Source organism: Ixodes scapularis, unplaced genomic scaffold (assembly GCF_016920785.2).
Source record: "Ixodes scapularis isolate PalLabHiFi unplaced genomic scaffold, ASM1692078v2 PGA_scaffold11__112_contigs__length_91849675, whole genome shotgun sequence".
In the NCBI taxonomy this organism is placed as follows: Eukaryota; Metazoa; Arthropoda; class Arachnida; order Ixodida; family Ixodidae; genus Ixodes; species Ixodes scapularis.
In genome coordinates, this window is record NW_024609837.1 from 78,931,857 (window position 1) to 78,943,824 (window position 11,968).

The following is an 11,968-nucleotide window of genomic DNA, read 5'->3' on the forward strand; positions in this document are numbered from 1 at the left end:
AAAGAAGGCTTGGTAAACTGCAAAGTCTTGACTGAGTGGTGTAACAGAGCAATCCCAAAGAAGTATAAATGTTAAGGACTCGACATGACATTACGCAGTGTTGGGATTCCCAAGCTGCTTTCCACACTCACATTTTGTGCACGACCAGCTCTTTCTGCATCAGTTGGATTGGCCAGTTGTGTGCCCGTTTCGGTCGCTGCTAGCCATATGTGGCTGGCGCTGCTTTTGAGAGCCTTGCAACATCGTCACTTTCAGCTTTTGTCCTGACATAAACCGCATCTAAAAATTTAATTAGCGCTAAGATTTAGCTTTTGGACACTCCCCGAAAAAATAGGCTGTACCACATTACATAGACAGGTAATGATATTCTGGTGACAAAATTTCCACAAAAACTGCTTTGCTTTAGAGGGCACAAGGGCTGACGTTCCTGGGAGGAGCAGCTTTGTGTGAACTTGCAGATGCTTCAGCTGCCTGTTTGCGCCTGGCCAGTTCAGTTGCCATTTCCTCTTGGGTTTCTTGTAGGTACAGTTGGGGACAAAAGTCTCCAGGACACGCAAGCCGCGACTGAAACGCATTCCTGAGCCATCTGCCGGCGGGTCGCCAAGTTTCGAGATCACAGAAGGGCGCACGTGCGTCCTATTGTACCTGCCAACGTGTGCGCTTTCCCGCTCTGCTGCGGCGCGGCGCCTAACCCGGAATCGGGCGCGTGGTACCACTTCGGAGATAGTGCTTACTGACATGGCACCTATAAAGCAAGAAGTCACGGCAGCTCAATTAAGCGATAAGCTGAACTGGTTATAAAGCAAGGTGCGCTGACACGACGAAATGCGGCGCAATGCCCCAGGCGGTATCTCGAGTATTGGAATGTATAGCAGACGCTCGTCAGCCGCCAGCGCTATGTCCGAGGCAGTACCATGTGTCCGATTCCTATTTAGGTGCTGTGCCGCAGAAGAGCAGGAAACACACATGTTTGCAGGCAGAGTAGGACGCGCATCCGCTTTTGTGTGATCTCGAAACCAGGCGACCCGCCGGCAGGTGGCAGAGCAATGGGTTTCAGCCGCAGCTAGCACGTCCTGGGGACTTTTGTCCCCTACTGTACATTTGTGATCATGAATAAATAAATTGGTCAGGAAGCAATGGCAGCTGATGCAACATCAATGCAAGCAATGTATTATAGGACTCGCATGAATTGACATTGAATCAGCCACGATTGTGCGCCTAAGTTTGTGCTGCGGAGCGCAAGAGTTTGGCGCTCTGTTCATTAAATGGACAGAAGCGCCACCAAAGGACTGACACTCAAGCGTGCTCTTTTTGCACCGAGTATTTCTCGAAGTGCAAGTCATTTATTCGCGCTGACAGAAACGTCGCCGAGACGAGGAGTGCAGTGGATCGCTGCCTCATTTCAGCTGAAGAATGCTTAACCCAGCGAGTAAAATGATTTGATTTCAAAGCCAGGAACATTACGGAAAAGGTTTGTTCCCGAATCTCACCTGAAAACGAGTTACCCATCGAACAGTAGCGTTATGATGGTACAGCGACAGAAAAGTTGTCGAGATGAGAGGACAGTCCGATCGCTGCCCTTTGTAGAATGCACAGCCCTGCGAATAAAGATACTTCGATTGGAAAGCGAAACCGTTGCGGGAAAAGTTTGTCCATGCATCTCGCCTGAAAACTAATTAATGTGCTATTTATTGAACGGTGGTGTGCCAGTATTGGAGTAGCACATCGACAGGTTCCGTCTTGCGCTGGAAGACGGAAATCCACAATATCTGACAAGTTTGAGAGTTTCTTGTTTTGACAAGCGAGTTCAAGAATGTTGTCTTTCATTTGAATCTAAACATCATGCATGGCCAATAAATAGATCGGTCAAAGTAACATTCAGCATATCTGGTCGAAGCGAGTCTTCAAACCTTTCACAAATATTAACATTCGTAAAAATTTCCTAACGTCGCCGCGGATTTCTTTTTTTTTTTTTTGGGGGGGGGGGGGGGGGGGTTGGGCTTTTACTTTACCATTTTACAGAGCCCTTAATTAATTTATCTTCAAAATAATTTTGGCATCCGCGAGATGCTGGGTTTGTCATAAAACTGTGGTCGGAAGTGGCTCATACAGCTCACCGACAGCTTCGGTGTGATGCGCTACTGTACGCTATGCTTCGTTTAGTTGCTGCGCTCGGAGTGTGAAACTCGGAACGGTGGAGTACGAGTAAATTAGCGCGGACTTAAGGCACAGGAGCAATGGCGGCTTGTAGGGTGCCATATGATGTCACGTGCAAGGCAGTTCAGTCCACACGCTCAACTGAAGTATTAGCCCATGCATTCATCTGCGTAGCTTGGTGCCCCATATAAGCAGTCTACAATATTCACTTTTAATTACAGTCGCAATAAAAAAGAAAGAAAACGGCGATTGCTCGTGGCTACGTCGCACTTTGCGATGGTAAAAAATACACACTCACCCGTCAGTTCGAGGATCTCGGCGTCGTAATAGCCTCCTCGAGTGTTCGCGTCGCCGTCCCAAGACACCTTGTACGCCGTCCTACGCTCGAAGTCGACCACATTCGAAGGATTGCAGTTTTTAAATAAAGCCCTGTGGACGTCGCTTATTTCTCCGTTCTCGAAAAATTGAGTGAAACCTACCGAAATATCTAAAACCTCGAAAACACTCCACGAGGAAGGGTAAGGCTGCCGAGGCAACAAAGCGCACGAAAAAACTGGATTTGGATTTGGATTCGAAGCTTTTGAAGACGCAGTTGCTCGAACGGATATAAGCGGCGAACGTTTTTCAAAATACAAAATATAAGGTATACATTAAAATTAACGGATCGTCGAGTGTCGAACACTGCGTATGAACTTGAATGAGAACATTTTTGAGAAATCTGTCAAGTGTCAACACTGCGTGTGAAGAAACTGGCGCCGCAAGTAGCCGATGCGTCGGCAGTAGCCGATACATTAAAGACTCACTCATAATTTACGCGACCCCCCACAGTCCGTATGCCACAGTCCGTATGGGGGGTCCGTATGCCGACGCGCTACCCCTCCGCCCTTGGCGGAGGGGTAGCGCGTCGGCATACGGAACGAGGGGTCGTTTGTTCGACTCCTCCCCAGAGAAGGAAGACAACTTTTTTTTTTTATTTTTATTATATTTCTGATAGTGGCGGTGGTGTTGAAAACTTTAATTCAGTCTAAAACCCCTGCGAAGCTGCTTCGTTAACGACCGCCCTTGTCCAAAAGGGTTCTAGTGCAGCTGGATACTGAATAATGCAGGTTTTTCTACCTTTCCTGTCGCCGGTTTTAGCACCTTTCGTGACTCGACGTGTTTCCGCTCCAGAACTTTTAAGGTCGTCTGAACGACGAGACATATAAGGCTTTTCCTTAATAAAAAAAATCACATCAACCCATTGACCACGCGGCTGCGGCCCATCATATATCATACGCGAGATTCAACGATAGCTTTTTTTTCGCGACATAGCCTCAAATCGCCTATTTTGTAGCGTGCAAAGTTGCGGAGCCTCCTCGACTTTGGGCCGCTCATTCAGCGAGGCGGTGGCGCATTCCCCCGACTATTTAACCTTCGAGCAAAGTAATGCAAAGCAATGGCCGCGCGGTCTGTTTGGAAGCTGAACTTAATTGCCGCCGCGACCGTCCGATGCGCACAACGGTTGCGGGGCTCGGGGGGTGCCGTGTCTATAAATATTAATGTGTCGACGAAAAGTCTGTCCACCTTCCGTTGGTAATGAAAGGCGTAGATGAAGCATATGGGAAACGATGAACCCTACCGTGAGTACGGGTTTCCACGGTGCGTGATTGCAGACGAACGCACAGTTGCCGGTGAATCGGGGACTCAGTGAGTAAAGACAAATCGCGTGACATAGTTGCGTCAGCACCTCGCGAGCCCGCGACTCATCACATGCTGGCGAATATGTCGCGACCCATATATCAATTGTTATTAAACGCCCCTGACGGCGCCGTCAGAATACCGCGAGCAACAATTAATCAAGCACTTTTGATAAACATTGTGCGCAAAGAAAATCCCGACGGCCGGGAAATAAGGCGCTTTTGATGGAACCGAAGTGAAGCATAAAACTTCTGACGACCATTAGACCACTTCTGACAGCCCATCAAGAGTGCCAAACAGACCATTAGGCGCCGTCGGGAACTTCTGACGGACCATCTAAACGCATCTGATGGTCCATCAGGACAGTCGGATGGTGCGTCAAGAATGGGCTGATGGTCCATCAGACTTTCTTGATGGTCCATCAGACCTTCTTGATGGTCCATCAGGAAGCCTGATGGGCCATCAAAGAAGTCTAATGGTCCATCAGGAAAGTCAGATGGTCCGTCAGGAATGGGCTGATGGTCCATCAGGAGTGGGCTGATGGTCCATCAGTCTTCTTTGATGGTCCATCAGGAAACCTGATGGACCATCAGAAAAGTCTGATGGACCATCAAGAAACTCTGATGGTCCATCAACAAAACCTGATGGTCTTTTCGATCGGGGCTTGTCAAATTATGAGGATCTGGAGAAATGCAGCATTCTGCGTTAAGTCCTTATTTCGAGCTCGTTATGTACGTCTTCCGCCATTGAAAAGCATGCAGGAAGGGCCTTAGAGCGCACCTGGTATCGCTGCGCCGGAGCGTTCTTCCGCAACATAAAGTTCGTCTGCTTTCCACGCTGTCACCATAGCAACGAACGCTGAATAAACGGAAGCACGCACAGTAGTGGCGCGTGAAGCCCGGAAGAGCTGACGCCATTTTACGAACGCCTTCTGCTATATTCCGTTTCGCCTTACGTTGTACCGCAGCAAAGGTTAGAAGCACGAGCTCAGAGCGTTGGCATTTGCCCTTAGTGCACGAGAGGTTGTGCAGCCGAGATTCGCCCCAGAGCAAGGAGCTCGCACATGTAGCCTTTCCTGCTGTACATCATAAGGTGAAATAGACTTTAGCCAAAGCCGAACACAGTGCGTCAGATCAACCGCCTCCACCGGTGCGCCGCTGGCAAAGTTGACAAAGCTGAGACACGCCGACGCCAAATGAGCAAGCAACAGCACCGCGGGACGACTGCTACGGTGGCATTTATTGGGATCAAAGGCGCAAAATGAGCAAGAGAAATTTATATTTGAATCATAACACGCAATATCCAAGTTGGGGACCACATACCTTTGCTGGGTCTTTCCTGTGAACTTTTTTACAGACACGAGGTGCCGCATTCAGAAAACAGCTCCGTTTGAAAAATAGGAGGGCCCTGAAAACGGCCGTTTAGACCGCTACCAGAAACTATAACTGACGTAACGAGCGCTTCACAAGCGGTTGACGGATAAGTCGTGTTTATGCACGCAGGCGGGCGGCAGGCTTAGCGCAGCGGATCACTCGAAGTCACCGGGGCTGTCAGAACCCTCGTCCTCCGCACGGTAGGGATGGTCCCTGTCTGCGTCGGGGCTGTAGATTTTGGCGGCCGCGGAGACGAACGACTGAAATTTATCAGTGTTTCCGCGCGACTTCTCTCCTCCAATATATTAACTTTGGAAGGTGACCAGTGATATTGTGGCTCTCGCATCGTCCAAATGGAAGAGAGCTTTTGACGTGGGCCCAGGTGCCCTCCACTGTATTGGTGTGCGCACCAGTGTTCGGGTCGACAAAGTGCAGCTTGTGGTTGACAGTGAGGTGCGTGGAGCGAGCGTCATCTGCAAGCTTCCTGTAGCCAGCCCATCAGTCAGTGATTATTCTTGTTCCAGGGCGGACCCACTCGGATATTAGCTCTTGCAGGGTTTTAGCGTCACGGGTCTCCACGGGAACGAGAAAGCAGCACCCGCTGCCACGCTCCGCACCGGCGAAATTCACTGGCCAGGCCTTAAATACCCACGGTGATACTTTCGCCGCCCGAACACACTTTCGTCTAGTTCTACAGTCACGTCTTCACCGCCAATCGTCTCTGAATGCGTACAATCAGGTATTGTCTTACTTGCGACATCAGTCTCCCGCTGAATGATGGCGCACTGTAAATTCTGGCAACGGAGGTAGATGATTTTCATGAGTTTGGGGAAGCGTCAGGTGCGATCCCTCGAAAAAGGAATTGCTCCGTACCGAGATTTTGCCCCTGCACTGAAACTTCACCGGCTTTCTCATGGGCAACTCACGAGTGATCCACACACCGCGCCCCCACGAGTAGCCATCCGCAGATTTAGCGTGGACTTGCAGCGTTATCGCAGCTTCCCATTCTGGGCACGCACTTGAACCAAGGAGCAGGTATATGCCCTCAAGCAAATTAATTGCTTTAAGAGGGTCTTTCATGGTGTCATGAAGACGGCACAAGTTAAACGCCATGGCACTGCGATACTCGCTTCTGGAAGAATAAAGCGCCGAGGGGGAACTGCGCGCTTCTTTGCATTTAACATTTTTATTTGATCCGCCATTTTATACCTCGCGACACCATTCTAACAAACTCATTGGTTAATCCATCGGACCACACCATCACGTGATAAAACAAATGACAATCGTATGACCAGAAGGGTTGCCACGGTCGGCATCGTTACAAGGAAGAGAACAGTCGAACCTAATAACAAAATAAAGTAACAAAGTGAATACAAATAAAAAAATAAAAAAATAAGAAGGGAGCCGTTTTCGGGATGCGTGTTCTTTGATGAGAGGTGTTGCTCGCAATCTTCCTTGTTTGTTTTCCTTTTTGTTTTTTTACCCTAGAGCAGTGGTTTTTAGCCAATGATGTTTCGCGGGCCTCTTGTGCGGTGAGGGGAGGGGAAATATATAGGTTAATTAAGATAGCGATTTAATAAATAGATACAACTCAGGGCTAGTGTGGAATTGACATATTCACGAGAAAACTCACCCGAAATTCGAAACGTTTCTTCTCAATCTGGGACAATACAACTTTTATTATCGGGCTTTACTGATGAAGCTGGTCTTCGTGGACCCGTAGAATTCCTTCGCGGACCCTAAAGGGTCCCCGAACCCCCCTTTGAGAACCACAACAGACAACACACCATCAAAACCGATCCACACAAAGAAACAACACTCACGCAGCGCTGACTGTCAACTCTCGGATATATTAAACATCATCTTCGTTATCTTTTACTCTTACGCGCTAAAAATAAGAAAATAAAAGTTAACCAAAAAGAACAGCGAAAGAAAAAGCAAAAGAAAGGATAGGAGAGAAGATAAGGAAGACAAAGGAGTGAAGAAAATGGAATACAAAATAAAAAAAAATGAAAGAAATGACAAAGATTAAGATCAAGTCATACTACAGAAAAAGATACGAAGGAGGTTTCCCTAAATAATCCAACTATTTTTGGATAAGCTAATCGACGGGGTACTAACACATAAACCATCTAGCAGGTCTATGCTAGTGGCTTCGATAATTTCTCTAGTTAGTTTGTTCTTGCTTCGGCGCAGTACTGTGCAATGTTGTGTTGTCTTGTTGTGCGCCGTGAAGTATTAGTGTGATTAACCAACTCGCCAAAACTGAAGTATTGACCACTGCCCTACAGGATGCCACGACCCTTATTTGAAGCTGATTTGTTAAATCAATAACAAACACGGCGTTGGAACGAAGGAGGGAGCGAGGCTTGGCGTCCGAATTCGACGTAATCTAAAAGAAAAGAAAAGTAAGAATGCGCAGTATATACCGTGTTCCAAGACCGTTACACTCCGCACTTGGCGAGGCCTCATGACGCCGCCGACGAGACGACCGTTAGGCTATTTATTTTGTTTCTTTAGATTTTTTTATCGCGACTACTCCTCCTGGCACGGTGGAGGAGTAGTCGCGGGATCCGGCAGTTCCGGAGATCCGGCAGTTTTTAATAATTATTATTATTATCATTTGAAAGGCACACTTTCTATGCTACTTCGTTTCTGACGCCATGAAAATATAAGGCGGGAAAAGTTAGCACCACGTATAAAAAAATAAAAAGTTTAGTTCAAGGTCGGATTGGTTTGTGGATGCAATTAGTCCAATAATTGATTAGTCTAATTATTTAGCTTTGCTATTAGCCTATTTTGTGTGCATGCGTGAAACACAGCACCCAACGAGAAGACATGAGAAGAACGTTCAAACTGTTGAAAACACTTGGCGGTATCGGTGTATCGTTTGAAAGCGCTAAAAAAGCACGTCGGGGACAGTGGACTTCCGGACCAACTTTAAGTGCGTGCGCGTGTGATGTGTGTGTATGTCATTCTTTCTTCTTAGGTTGTATGCGCGAAACTCTACACAGACTAGGTAGGGCCTGCGTAATCCAGAGTCTACCTGGGATTTTGCATAAGAAGACGGTTCGTCGACCAAGAGAAGTTCAAGTTCATATCCTCACAGGGGGGCCATTGGAACTGCAAGGAGAAAGTGCTCAAGGCCTACCGGAACAGTCTCACGATGGAACTCAAGGAACTGCTGCAGTTATGTGAGTTGTTCTGGAATGTACTGCCAGGAGACATGTTCCGTACTTCAAGTGAGTATGTATTTTGGAAGGGGAGTGCTGCACGGAGAAAAGAAGAATTATGGTCGGACAGCAGAAAAGATGCTTTAATGAAAGAGGGGGTCAGGTTTTACCAAGAAAATTCCCTGTCGGATAAGAAGGGGCAGGAGGGAGTGGGTCCAAAGCAGTCCAACGTGGTTAACCCAATGAATGTGGTCGTTTCGAGGCGTTCGGCTTCGTTGTTAGAAAAAGGTCCCAAGTTTTGTTTGAACGTTGAGCCGTCGAGGTTGGATATTGTGTCGTGCATCCACAGCATAGCTGCGAGGGTTCCAATGGACGCGAGGCAAGGTTTCGTAGACCAATCAATTAAGGCTGTTTCAAGGTTAGCTGGTCCTGGGAATAGACCTGAAAAAAGAGATTTCAAAGCTGTTAAGGAGCTTAAGAAAGAGTTACAAGTGGGTAAACTTTCAGTGCTACAGACTGACAAAACCGGGAAGTTTGCGATTTTGCCAGAGCCCGAGTTTCGACAGAAATCAAAAGCAGCGATTGCGGGGTTGTTCCAGCCTGTCAAGGTTAACCTCAGACAGATAAAAAGGAATGTGCTGGCAATTCTGAATGAGTGTGAGATGGAGAAAGTGGCGAAAAAGGTTGGAGAGGTCACAAGGGACTCGTTTTCTATCAATTGTTTTCTAAAAGACCACAAGCCTATGTTTCTGCTTAGGGTAGTTGTCAACGAGAATGGAACTTGGCAAAAGGTTGTGTCGACTTTTCTCCAAGGTTGTCTGTCGACAATCGAGTTGAACAGTCCTATTGGTCTCTGAAAGTTGGAAGAGCTTGTGAGCTGTTTGGCGCCTTTCCACCAGCAGAAGTGCGAAGTCATGTCACTAGACATTAAAGACTTGTATTACTCCCTCCATCAACCTTTGCTTCTCTCGAGATTAAGGGACTTGTTGGAGGAAAACTTAGTTCGGTCCCAGTCACAGTCCGGGATAGACGTAGGAAGTTTTCTTAACTTAACGGAATTATATCTAAACTCCACAGCTGGAGAATTTGAGGGAGGCAAATACGCTCAAAAGAAAGGGCTCTGTATAGGTTCATCGTTGGCACCGGCTTTGTCCGAGATTTATTTGGCTTCTTTGGATTCGGCCTTGGGACAAATTGTACAATCATTCCCAACAGGGTCAGTGTTGATCAGGAGATACGTTGATGATATTTTGAAATGTTTGGTGGAGAAGGGAGCACTGCCTGAGATCAAAGATTTCATAGTACAAGCAGCGCCTGAGTTGTCCTTTAGCAGTGAGGAGCCTGTTGAAGGTGAGCTGCAGTTTTTAGATCTTAGGTTGGACACGGTGGACGGGTTGTGCTGGGAATATGGAAAAGTAGCGGCAAAACCTTTGTTGCCCTACAAATGTTTCCATTCAAAATTGGTTAAAAGAGGGGTGGTCATGTCTCTGCTAGACAACGCTTTGAAAAATCTTGTCGGCACAAAGTACATAAGCTGTTATAAGACAATTAGAACGCATTAAGGAGGCAGGGTATAAGAGTAGCCTTGTGGAGGGTGTCGCAAGGAAGTGTGTGGTGAGACTCAGAAGAGAAGTGAGGAAAGAAATTGAGAAACCAGAGAGGATAGTGTGCATTCCTTTTTTCCGTAAGTTTTCGCACAACTTGTTGGCGGTTGCTGGGAGATTCAAGATAAAGGTGGTCTTCACTCCCTACTTTAAGGTGCAACCCCACCCTTGGTTAGTGTGATTCTGAACCAACAGATGGCGGTGGGATCGCCTTCCAGGCCTGTACATCGAGGCGACAAATCGTGTGTGCTGGCGCTTCGATACAGTGGGATATTTTTCTATATCCTGAATTTGACATCCCTGGTCCCTTGCTTGTTCTTCTCTGCACGAGCTTTCTTTGGAACGCGCACGGCTGCGCCAGTTCTCGTGCAAGAGGGCCAGTTGCCTACGCTCCGAGCTCACGTCTCAAACAAATGTGGGCAGAACAAAACGCGAAGATATTCCTGAGCCAAATGGCGAGACACACGAGACCACCGACGCGTTAAAATATATAAAATTGCATGTGCGCCGTTACTGGAGATTTCAGAGGTCTGTTAGACATATTTCAATGTGGTTAGATTTGTATTGACACAAATGAAGGGGACCAGAGGACGAACAGTGAGCTGAAAAATAAAGGTTTAATCGGCGAACTTGTGCTCCCCCCCGAAATAAAAAAAAAAAAAGAAAGAGTGTCCAGGCAGCAGAAAAGCAGGCGGCGATTCGGCAGCGGAACAGAGAGCGAGAGCGAGACTGACTTGAGAAGGTCGCTGGCAGCTGCCTATCAATTTTACAGTTCGTCACCATCTGGAAAGTTCGGCAAAGAATGTTCGAGCGTCGCGCGCTCGGGGTGAGGATGAACTGGCACTTTCGAGAACAAGAAAGCAGGGGGAAAGTTACGTCTGGTGCTAGAATGGACGCGAATCTTCTAGAAGTCCGGGACCGAGCGTTGCTTTCTCGGCTCTGCGGGCGGAAATATGACGGGCCGGCCCTTTTGTCGTGCATGTGTTTGGCTCGTTGTGGATTTCCAGGAAAACGTGATGACGTGATAGACTTGGGTTTCCGAAATTCTAGCTTAAAAAATTAACTACCTAGAAAATAACAAAATAATTTTTTTGAGGGCGGGTGGCAGTCAGGTGTCTTATTTAGGTTGCTGGGTGTTTATTTTGACTAAAAACACGAGACTGGAAAACACAAAAATGACACACAAACGATTTAATGTTTTGTGTTCAGTTTTAATATTATTGCCACTTGAAAGCCACCGAGGTGATTTTTAAACAAAATATAGTCAAACCGTTCCGACAAGCATAGTTTGATCGCGGAAATGATTTTTGCAAGTGATAAAAACATTAAAATGTTTTCGCATACTGGGCGGAATCTGAATTGGCAGAATGCATTTCGTGGCGCCCATGTCATTGGATCGCGTCGGGCGTGTGTACCGACGCACAGTAGAACGCGCGCAAAAGTAGCCCTGGTGCACCCGCAGCCTCGCGCTTGTTGCTCCGACATCTCTGGCTCGCTCACTGCGGGCATCCAAGCATCTGACACCCCGACATCTGGCACTTTTTCTGTCTTTCACGTGGCGTTCCAAGCGGCACACGACGGATAATGCGCATCAAGCTGTTCTTGAACACGTGTTGCCATCTGTACTTCATATTAAGCAACTACAATTTGTCGTAACTGAATAGGAAAAGTTTGAGGTCTTATAACATTCTTAACGTGTAATATATTAATATGGAAGTTCTGGAAATTGTAATATCGAAGCATGCTTCATAATTTAATGTCTCGTTATTTTTGTTAGTTTACGTGATTCCGCTTTATAGCGCCATAAAATAATACCATTTTAAACTTTATTTTTTACTTTAAAATATACAATATTTGTACAGTTCGTTGCTTACTTTTTTAAAATTATTTCATCCAACCAAACGCTCACGTAAAATATCGTGGACGATAAGACGTTATAACTCGAGAAATATTTTTTTCAATATTAGAGACTGTGGTCTATTAA